General features: G+C 48.0%; 1 pseudogene; it reads right to left on the bottom strand.

Moving 5' to 3' along the window:
• Positions 1 to 205: 205 nt before the first annotated feature.
• On the bottom strand, positions 206 to 10,770 carry LOC136465938 (uncharacterized; annotated as a pseudogene).
• Between the last annotated feature and the right edge of the window lie 474 nt (positions 10,771 to 11,244).

Genomic DNA, 11,244 nt, shown 5'->3' with positions numbered 1-11,244 from the left:
TGTTGTCTATAACATTAATAACAAGCGTACCTGAGGTGGAAGTTCTCTTACTTCTGCCATTCTTCAATGAAGCAAGATACTGCTTGCAATTTCTCTTCTAGTGACCAAGTTCATGACAATAAAAGCACTCTTTGTCTGGAGCAGGTCCCGCTTTAACCTTGGGAGCTGGGTTTGGCTTAGAGTTCATAGCCTTGCCCTTCTTCTTTCAAGAATTGCCCTTCTTCTTAAAGCTACGCTTGTTCTGTATTGCCATCACATGGCTGCTGCCAGCGCTTTTCTTAATGTCACCCTCTGCTGTTTTAAGCATGCCACACAGTTCATTTAGACCCTTCTCCGCCCCATGCATATGGTAGTTCAAGATGAAGTTCCCATAGCTAGGCGGAAGAGACAAAAGAATGAAATCAGTGGCCAACTCTTGGCCCAGTGGGAAGCCTAGCTTCTCCAACCGTTGAACGTAACCAACCATCTTGATTACATGTGGCCCTACTGCTGTGCCTTCTGCTAGCTTGCTTTCCACAAAAGACTTAGACACATTGAACCTTTCAGTCCTAGCCTATGTCTGGAACATGTCTCTAAGCACCACGATCATATCGTACGCCTCATGATTTGTTTCAAACTGCATTTGTAGTTCGGGTTCCATGCAAGCAAGCATAAGGCAGCTTACTTTGAGATTAGCATCACATGCTTTCTTGTAAGCATTCTTAATGGTAGCAGGTGAAAGGTCCTTGTTTGGTTTTGGTAATTGAGTGACAACCTAGGTGGACTAATTGTGTTTATGTGAGATACACAGGTGATTAGTCCACAGGTACATGTGTGTGAGCAACATATGCCATGGAGGTGAAAATGGTTTGGAGATGTTGCAAAGCTCACACATGTGATGATGAAGGAGCTTAAATGTACATGAGACATGACATTGAGTCATGTGATCAAGGTGGAGAAGATCAAGACAAGACTTGGCTTGATGGACCAGTTGCAAGCGTGAAGGGCAAGTCGAAGGCTTTGGAGTGATGGACCGCGTGGCGGTGAAGCTTGAGCAAGACTTGGCGCCGATGGACGATGGCAACGGTGAAGAGCAAGTAGAGTCAAGATCGATGAACCAATATGATCATGTGATGATATGAAGTGGGTCATATCATTGTTGATCGTGTTGGTGCATGTGTTGCATCGACATTGGAGGAGATGGAATGGAATGCGCAAGGCAAAGGTATAACCTAGGGCATTTCATTTCACCGGTCATAGGTGTGTAGAGAAGTTTATGACCGGGTTTAGGATAGATGGCCGTACTATCAAGAGGGGCAAACTTGTTTACATATCGGTCATCTAGTGCCACTCGAGTGATCTAACTTTGCATTGTCGCTAGGATCGAGTGGCGTGGCAAGTTGAGTGGCTAACATCCTTTGGAAAATGATTGTGAAAATGCTAACACACATACACATGGTGGTGTACACTTGATGGTGTTGGCACATTTACAAAGGCGGTGGTGTTTGTAGGGGCGCTTTTGGGAAAATGGAATGTCTATTTTCTATTGCGCCGGATGCAAATTCTTGTGGTTAGCACACTTGAGCAAGGGTGAAGAGAATGGAGAAGATGCTGGCGTCGGTCAACTGACCGGACGCTGGATTTGAATGCACCGGACGCTGGCAGGCTACGTCCGGTCGCGCTGACGTGGAGTGTAGCAGTCGCTGGAGTGTGGCCGGATGCTGGCTGCGTCCGATCGCATTCGACCGGACGCGTCCGGTCATGCTCGGGAGCTTACTGGAAACGACCGGACGCTAAGGGTCCAGCGTCCGGTCAGTTGAAGCTGGAGCGTTCGGTCAGGTCAAGTGACCGTTGGAACCAGGACACGTGGTCATCTGTGGGCGACCGGACGCTGAGGTCCAGCGTTCGGTCAACACGATCGGAGCGTCCGGTCAGCCCGACCGTTGCCCAGTGAAGGGGTAACGGCTAGTTTAGCCCTTGGGGCTATAAATAGAAGTGGCCCTCGGCCATGGCTGGTGTGGAGCACCTTGGGGGACTTTGTGTCCATGCTTGAGAGTGCTTGGGAGCCCTCCATCATACATATACTTGATAGTGATCATTCGATTGTGTGAGTGAGCGATTCTAGTGCGATTGCATCGTGAGGTTGCATCAAGTGGCACTAGGTGATCGAGTTGCAAGCCGGTGGTGCTTGTTACTCTTGGAGGTTGCCACCTCCTAGATGGCTTGGTGGTGGTCTCCATCGAAGCACGCAAGAAGCTTGTGCGGTGCTCCAGAGAAGTGCTTGTGAGGGGCATTGTGCTCGCCCCACGGGAGCCGCGAAGAGCAACTCTAGTAAAGCGTGTCATTGAGCTACCCTCACTCAAGGGGTAGGTTCTTGCGGCGCCCGACGTGCGGGCTTAGCGGGTGATGCTATTTAGCCGCCGAACCACCAAGTGAGCGGTCGACACAACGTGGACTAGCGTGTTGGCAAACACGTGAACCTCGGGAGAAAAATCATCGTATCAACCTTGTTCTTCCCGTTGGTTTGCATCCCCATTACACAAGCTTGCAATTACTTTTATACATATTAAGCTTGTGTAGTTGCTCTTGTAATTAGATAGCTTGTGTAGCTTGCTAATTACCTTCTTGCTTGTGTAGCATAGAAGTAGCTCCCTTGCGTGGCTAATTTGGTTTTAGTAACCTTGTTAGTCACATTGCTTAGTTTGTGTAAATAAGTATTTGCGCTCTCTAATTAGGCATTGGTTGCCTTGTTATTGAGCATTGCTAGTGAGCTTAGTTAGCTTTGTGCTTTTGCTTACTAGCATGTGTAGGAGCTCCCTTGTCACTTAAAGTACTAGTGGCATAGGTTTGTGTAACCTTGCTCCTAAAATTGTTTAGGAGAGCTCTAGCTAGCCCGGCACCTTTATTGCTTAATTGTTATCTTTGCAAGGTGCTAGTGAACATATATAGTGGGGTGTAGTCTTGGCTAGACCGTTAGTTTAAATTCCGCATTTGTATCGGTTAGCCGACGCGATTAAGTTTTAGAAAAGACTATTCACCCCCCCTCTAGTCGCCATCTCGACCCTTCAGCAGGTGCATCATCAGCAGGTTCTTCTAGTAATGGGGTGTCCAGAACATCTTCCTTTTTATCAGCCCTGAGAACAATTCTCAGGTTACGAATCCAATCCGTGTAGTTTGTCCCATTTAGCTTGTCCTTCTCAAGGACTGAACGCAAAGCAAACGGTGTGGTGTTGCTAGGTGCCATTTATCTACAACAAATAATAATGCAAAATACTAAGACAAAAGTATCCATGATAGAGTAAATCACATTAAACTTTTAACAGACTCTACTCCCACTAAAATTAATATCCCTTTATTGATACTTAGTGATTCAGGATCCACAACTAACAAGTCTACTAGTGAGCTTAAGCATCACCGCTAGCAGTCAAGGTAGATCGGTAAGCAACTCCATGCTAATCATATCACATATGACTCCTATTGTTGGGTGACATCTCCATGTCTTGGTGCCCAACCTTCATGCCCCAAAGTCCTTAACCGCTAAGATGACCTTGTTAAGCAAACCAACCCTTATGTGTGTAAGTATCCGATACAAACCCGTCTAGTCAAGGAAAACTAGTGATACTCTAATTTCATAGACCCACCACCAATCGTATAAGACATGGGATGGTGCAAGTTTTAGTTGGGAGGGCATACTAACTTAAAATTTGTGAGGGATCGTTCTACTTCTAACATCACATCATGTAGAGTAAAATGAAAGAATAGCATTCACAGAGTTGTGACACAGTATGGCCCGATTTCTAGTGGTGATCTCCATCTCCATAGAATCTGTTCACCATGATGATCTCCATCTCCATGATCCATGTGCGCCATCCTCCTAGTGATGAGTCCTCCAAGAACTAGTACAAGCACTTACATCTAATCAGCTAGTAAATAAGGTTACACAGTTGCTCGGATCATCACAGAATGACACACATGTCATCAATTACATTAATTTGACAATACATATGCAGGGGCCATACTGATCACAAAATCCTACAAAACAGAGTTAGGCATTCTAACGTCCAAACTTAAAAGGCCAAAAACTCCATCTTCCAAGCCGATTTTGGGAAATCTAATTTTGCCAAAAACATTGAAAGGGTTGAATCTCATGTGTAACTTTTTCTGTAGATCAATTTTCATATAAAATTCGCCTCGATCCGAGATCATACCGAAAAGTTACGGCTGTTTTACCGAAACACATGACCATGGTAAATTATCCGATCCATTAGTGGATCCAATCAACTACTGCACATCATATGCATTTGGCGTATGAATCTAGGTTTCAATTTGACCAATCACATTGATCTTCACGTGCTGCAACTAGCATTACGTGTATCAATTAACTCCAATGGCGGAATTCTGACCGGTAGGAGTATGTCGTTACACGATCATTGCAACAAGATCACGAAACCAGATCATAGATCAATCTAAAAACCCGCATATCTCCATATGCACACATCCTGAATCCATAACTAAATAGCATCATCTCTGATACCACTGAAGGAATACGAGGTAGGCTATGCTAGCACAAAACAAATTTACTACCGTGTAAAATAGGAACACTACTATTATGGATCACGGGATTACCACTAGATACGTAGATGTGGAAGTTGATGAAGCGCGTCGGGGCAGTGTAGTCGATCACCGTGTCGAAGTAGAGTAGTCGATCACCTCCATGTCAAACATGCAGCGGCGTCCTCCTCGTTCAGCGACTCGTCCAAGTGTTGCAGATGCAACACCTCCAAGGTATCCACATGTGTGGGGAGGAAGTGTCGCAAGCCGGACACTACACGCGTAGATGCGGAAGTTGATGAAGTGCGTCAGGGCAGTGTAGTCAGTCGCCATGTCAAAGTAGAGTAGTCAATCACCTCCACGTCAAAATGCAGCAGCGTTCTCCTCATGTAGTGGCTCATCCAAGTGTTGCAGATGCAACACCTCCAAGGTATCCACACATGCGGGGAGGAAGAGTCGCAAGCCAAACTGCTAGATCCACGAGTGCAACTCAGTGAAGGCGTGGGAGATGGAGTGCCTGCTCTACCAAAAAGATTCAAAACCCTAAGCCGCCCCCACCCCTCAATATATAGAGGTCCCTAACAGGCCTCTAGGCCCGAGGCCCATTAGTACTCCTAAATTTGGTCCAATTTAGATCAGATCCTCATTGGACTTCCAGCCCCTTAAGTGTGCGACCCTATAGGTTCACATACGTATACACATGACGCGAGTACTTCTACTCCGCCAATAGTTGGTAGCGTCCTCTAGCAAGACATGCCAACTCCTATATGCACATGAAGATCATATCAGATGAACCATCACAACATCATGTACATGTTGTTCCCTTTGCCTCACGATGGTTGGTCTAGCTCCAAGCCGACCTCTCTTTCTCGATCCTATGATTCGAAATCCCTTTCTAGGTTAACTCTTAACCTCACGTAGCATGGCCATGCATTTCTGGATTCGATCACTTGAGGGGCCTAGTGATATCTCTCTCAAATAGAGAGGGGCAAATTCCATCTTGACTGATCATACCTCACAACATGCTTCCTGACAAACCCAAATCTATCTTTATAACTACCCAGTTACGGAGTAGCATTTGACAGCCCCTAAGTAAGTCGATTCACATCTTGAGTGCATGCAACAATCTCATGTCTAAGGACAAAGCATACATGTTGTGTAAAGAGAACTATGTAACTACATCTCGTGTTGGGTCTGTCCTAGCACATGTCTCTACATGTGCCCACATTATTAGTTTGACATCTCCATGTCCATGACTTGTGAAACATAGTCATCAGCTAATACATGTACTAGTCTAATATTCATGTGTGTCCTCACAAGAACTCTGACTAGGGACAACTTTAGAATAACCATACAAGTAAAGAGTTTCACATACAATTCACATAATTGCAAATCAATTCAAGTAGCCTTTAATGGATATTCAAGGAACACAATATGAAATATGGATACAATAGAATATCATCATCTCTATGATTGCCTCTAGGGCATATCTCCAACACAGAAACTCCTATACACCATGCTAATGGCAACCCGGAAGTTCCTGCACTACTTCACCGACCACAAAGTCACGGTCGTCACTTCATACCCGCTCAAGGACATCATCCACAATCGCGACGCCACGAGATGGATCTCCAAGTGCGCACTCAAACTCATGGGCCACAACATTAGGTATATCCCCTGTACCGCTATTAAATCTTAGGCTCTTGTGGATTTTGTCGCTGAATGGACAGAGGTGTAGCTACCAACCCCGGATGTCACCCACGAGTACCGAACAATGTACTTCGATGGGTCCATAATGGCACCTGGCTTGGTGGATGGAGTGGTTTTGATCTCCCCAGATGGGAGGAGGCTTCGCTATGCCATCTACCTCCATTTCTCAGCCCCAAACAATGTTGTGGAATATGAGACCCTCATCAATGGGCTATGCATCGCCATCGAGCTCGACGCTACGTGACTCTATGTCCGCGGCAACTTAGAGTTGGTCATTTACCAAGTCATGAAGGAGTCCTCATGCAAAAGCCCCCTCATGGCAGCATATACCAGGAGGTGCGCAAGCTCGAGGACAAATTCTAGGGGATCGAACTACATCACGTCCTCCAAAAGGACAACGATGCCACCGATTTTCTCTTAAAATTGGCCGCCAGGCGAGATCCATCTCCGAGCGGGATCTTCATCAACGATCTCCATGAGCCGTCCACCCGTGTCCTAGAAGGTCTAATCTAGGCACACCCCGACGCCAAGCCAGCGCCTGAGGGCTCCGACCCTAACGCCAAGCCAATGCTCGAGGGCTCCAACCCCAGTGCCTCTATGACGACATCACCCGCTGACATCGCCATATTGGCACTCGATCAAACCGACTGGCGAGCGCCGCTACTCGTCTACCTCCTCGAGGAGGTTCTCCCACCTAAAAAGACTAAAGCCCGATAGATCACTCGACGTGCTAAGACCTTTGTCGTGCTCGATGATGAACTCTACAAATGGAGTCCATTGGGGGTGCTCATGAAGTGCATCCCCGCCAACCAAGGGAAGCAGCTCCTCCTCGAGGTCCATGATGAGATTTGCGAACATCACATGGCCCCGAGGTCGCTGGTCAAAAAAGCCTTTCTCTAAGGTTTTTACTGGCCCACCGCACTACAAGATGTAGAGGAGGTCGTCCACAGGTATGAGGGATGACAATTCTATGCTTGGCAAACTCATTTGCCTTCACAGGAGCTTCAAACCATCAGTGATGGATACAGCATCAGGATCAACTGGGCCTCGGTTGGACACCCATGTACTAATAGTTAGGTCGAGCACACCAATGGCATGGTCCTCCAAGGACTTAAGCCACACATCTTTGACTGACTCAACAAGTATGCCGGACGATGGGTTGTAGAGGTCCTAGAGATCCTCTAGAGCTTAAGAATGACCCCAAACCAATCCATAGGGTTCACACCCTTCTTCTTGGCCTATGGAATTGAAGTAGTGCTGCCCTCCGACCTCGACCATGGTGCCCCAAGAGTGAAGGCTTTTGACCACGACCGAGCCACAGAGGCTCAGCAAGACATAATCAACCTGCTCGAGGAGGCCCATAAGACGACAGTCATCCGCTCAGCTCGCTACCAACAAACTCTCCATAGGTACCATGAAAGGAAGATCAGGGGGAGGATCCTCGAAGTCGGTGATGTCATGCTTCAGAGGACCCAATCAATGAAGGAAAAACACAAACTCTCCACCATGGGAAGGACCCTATATGGTAACCGAAGTGATCCGATCAGGCGCCTACTAACTAGAGGATGACAACGACAACATTCTCACCAACACTTGGAACATTGAACAGCTACGTCATTTTCCCTCTAAATTCAATTTTACCGCTTTTATTCAACACTTGCTCCTGTAAAGCACCCTAGCCCAAACACTTTCAGCTCGGGTCGCTCAGGGGCTCCATGAGGGTACAATACTAAGTACTACCTCTCTTTTTTACTATCACATGGTAAAAACTTTGTCCCTGAACAAAAGCGCATTCCATTCCTTTGATTACCCTATGTGACTTTGTTCTTACTCCCAACAAATGCATCCTGCCATGACCTACGGTTATAAGCAGCCGAGCCCCGCGGGCCATGCCTAGGTTCTTAAAAGCTGTATCCTACAGAATGAACAGGCAGGTGCGAAAAATAAAGGATGAAAACAAAGCTACGCTAGGATAAAAAACAAGGAACGGATAGTAATTCTATCTCAAAAATAGAACTGATGTATTCATTGATACAAAAAAACTGTTCACATAGGGGCTCCCCTGCAAACTTAACGATTACATTTGCTGACTACTTCTACTCAAAATACTACTGTGGCCACTCGGCGGCATTAGCTGATGCCAAAGGAGAGGCAACGACACATGCCACCAAACATAACCACCGCTGCAAGGGCCCTGCCTAGTTTCGCTCCCTCAACTTTGGCGAGCGCAACGGGTACCTCAAGGACCCTGCCCGGTTCCACTCCCTCGACTTCGATGAACGCAATGGGTACCACAAGGGCATCGCACCCACAGATGCTCAGTAGAAGAGCGTGGAGCTCCTGACCTTCTCATGTGGTTGAGGCAACTCCTAGGTAGGGACACTGCCTGCTGAGGTATGGCCACCATGGCTAGAAGATATCTCATCAAACTTTATGAACTGGCCAACCTGAGCAACTATAGGCACGAAACCCTCCACTAGCATGGTCTTGGGCAACTTCCACTCCAACAAGGCTTGCCTAGTGAAGATCCATCGGAAAGAGTCCATGCACGGCTCCATCCCAAAAAAGGCCTCGTAGATGAATCTAGCATGCCACCTCCTCCAGCGGAAGTCGCCCCTTCTCAGGCAAAGAATGCCAGCACCGCCTCGAGCAGCCTCTAGCTTGACATTGTGCTCCAGATTCACGAAGGGATCTGTGAGTTCTCCCCCTCGCTTACCCTCTCTCTCACATAGGAATCACCATGGCATACAGGCACTTTTGGCAAGAAAGAAGAAGGAGAAGAGGCAATAGTTGGAGAATAGGCAAAGGACTACAACAAGAAGCCCTCCCCCTTCCCCTATTTAAGGAGGAAATGTAGTAATTGAAGAAGGGCAAAGGATCAGAGCGAAAAACTCTCTCCCTTCCTCCATTCAATGCGGATGGGAAATGATGGGATGCGCCCTGACCGATGGGACGCACACTAACCGACGGAATGGTGCCTAGTTAGATGGGACGTGGCCTAGGTATGGCCCACCACTACCACACGTCGGGCATAAGAACCAAAGCGCCACCACACACAGGCGGCCCTCCGCCTTCCTAGGCGGGACTTGGAAAGGCCCAACTATGGGATCTCTGCCCAAGAGAGACCGTTGGGATTCCTAAAGTCAATCGAATAGCTCAGGAAAACACTAAGAGATAGGTAAGAACCAAAGGGATGCCCCATGTGGACCATGCTGACTCCGTCATGAACGATGAGCATAGATCTAGATCGGACATTTTTGATTGGAGCTCTTCAAACCTCGTCACTCGAGTCATCAAGGTAACATTACCAACCCCCACTCTTTCTTTATATAATCATTCATACATCCATACACGCATTCATTCCATACACCCATGCCCCTTGGACAATTCTGGCCTGAATCACCTGGGGGCTCGGGGGCTAAAGCATTGCATATGTAGTCAAATGCATCACAATGCTTCGTGTTGTGTCATGAAGCGATAGTTGCCTCATTCAACATGAGCAACAACCGACTAGAGTTCAAAGGTCAGCCCATGAAGGGCTTGAGGCTGCCTCGCGTCAACAGAGCTAGAGGAGAAAACACAGATGAGCCTTGAGAGGCCCTTGCCTAGTCTACCCTGAAGCAGACAGGGTCATCTCAACCTTCTCGTTCGATCCTAAACCTCTGCCAAACCCACATAATCTCCATCAAGGAGAGGCCAGCGGGCCACCCAGGTCAGTCTCCGAAATGACCTAGGCATCTACATGGGTTGCAGGTTAAGGAGTAGTGGAATGTCACAAGAGGGCTATGCCGACCCCATCATGAATGACAGACCCAGATTTCACTTGATCATACTAGTTAGCGAGCTCACCAAGCACGTCACTCGTACCCAACCCATCGAGGCAAGTGACATTAGCTTAGACCCTCTAGTTATGTGAAACCATGGATGGGGTAATGCACAAAACTCAACTGAAAAGCCTAAAAAGGGCTTAGGGGCTCAAGACAACAAAAAATAGCCTCGGCTACATGGGCTACACTGATGCCAAGATCTGTGAGCTCTGTCTCCCCTGATCCCTAAAGTAACTGCCTCGGATGCATGGGATGCACCGATGCTAGAATCCACGAGCTCCATCTCACCCAATCCCTAAACTAATTGCCTCAGCTACGTAGGCTGCACCGACGTTAGGATCTGTGAGCTCTGTCTTGCCTGATCCCTAAACTAACTACCTTGGGTGTGTGGGCTACACCAACGCTAGGATTCGTGAGCTCCGTCTCACCCAATCCCTAAACTAACTTCCTTGGCTAAACGAGCTGCACCGACACCAGGCTTCGTGAGCTCTGTCTCGCCCAATCCCTAAACTAACTGCCTCGGCTACGCGGGCTACACCAACGCTAGGATCCGCAAGCTCCATCTCGCTCGATCCCTAAACTAACTGCCTTGGCTGCGCGGGCTGCACCGATGCCAGGATCTGTGAGCTCCATCTCGCTCGATCCCTAAACTAACTACCTCATTTACACGGGCTGCACTGACATCAGGATCCTCGAGCTCCATCTCGCCTAATCCCTAAACTAACTGCCTCGGCTGCGCGGGCTGCACCAATGCCAGGATCCGCAACCTTTGTCTCGCTTGATCCCTAAAAAACCACCTTGGCTACGCACGACACCTTGGTTAACAACTCTGTCTCGACTAAAATGCACACACACACGCTCGCTGACAAAATACCCCTAGGCGATTCTGCCCAAATCACCCGAAGGCTTGGGAGCTACACTCACGGGTGCGCTCGTGCGCACCCACTGATGAAATGAAACTTCCCCCGCTGGCAACACAAAAACCCCCCAGACAATTTTGCCTGAATCGCCTGGGGGCTCAGGGGCTCCTGTTGGGTTCATAAACCTAGGGTCCATCATGGACCGGCTTCCCAGTAAAGGTTTGGCCCCGCCGACAATGCTACGAACGACACACAACTCTTGGGCTAGCCCAAACACCTAAATGGCAGGCCAGAAGGACAATCCACTATCCGACCGA

This window comes from Miscanthus floridulus, chromosome 7 (genome assembly GCF_019320115.1).
Source record: "Miscanthus floridulus cultivar M001 chromosome 7, ASM1932011v1, whole genome shotgun sequence".
Lineage (NCBI taxonomy): Eukaryota > Viridiplantae > Streptophyta > Magnoliopsida > Poales > Poaceae > Miscanthus > Miscanthus floridulus.
The sequence above is the reverse complement of the archived record's forward strand: the minus strand, read 5'-3'. Positions and strand labels throughout refer to the sequence as shown.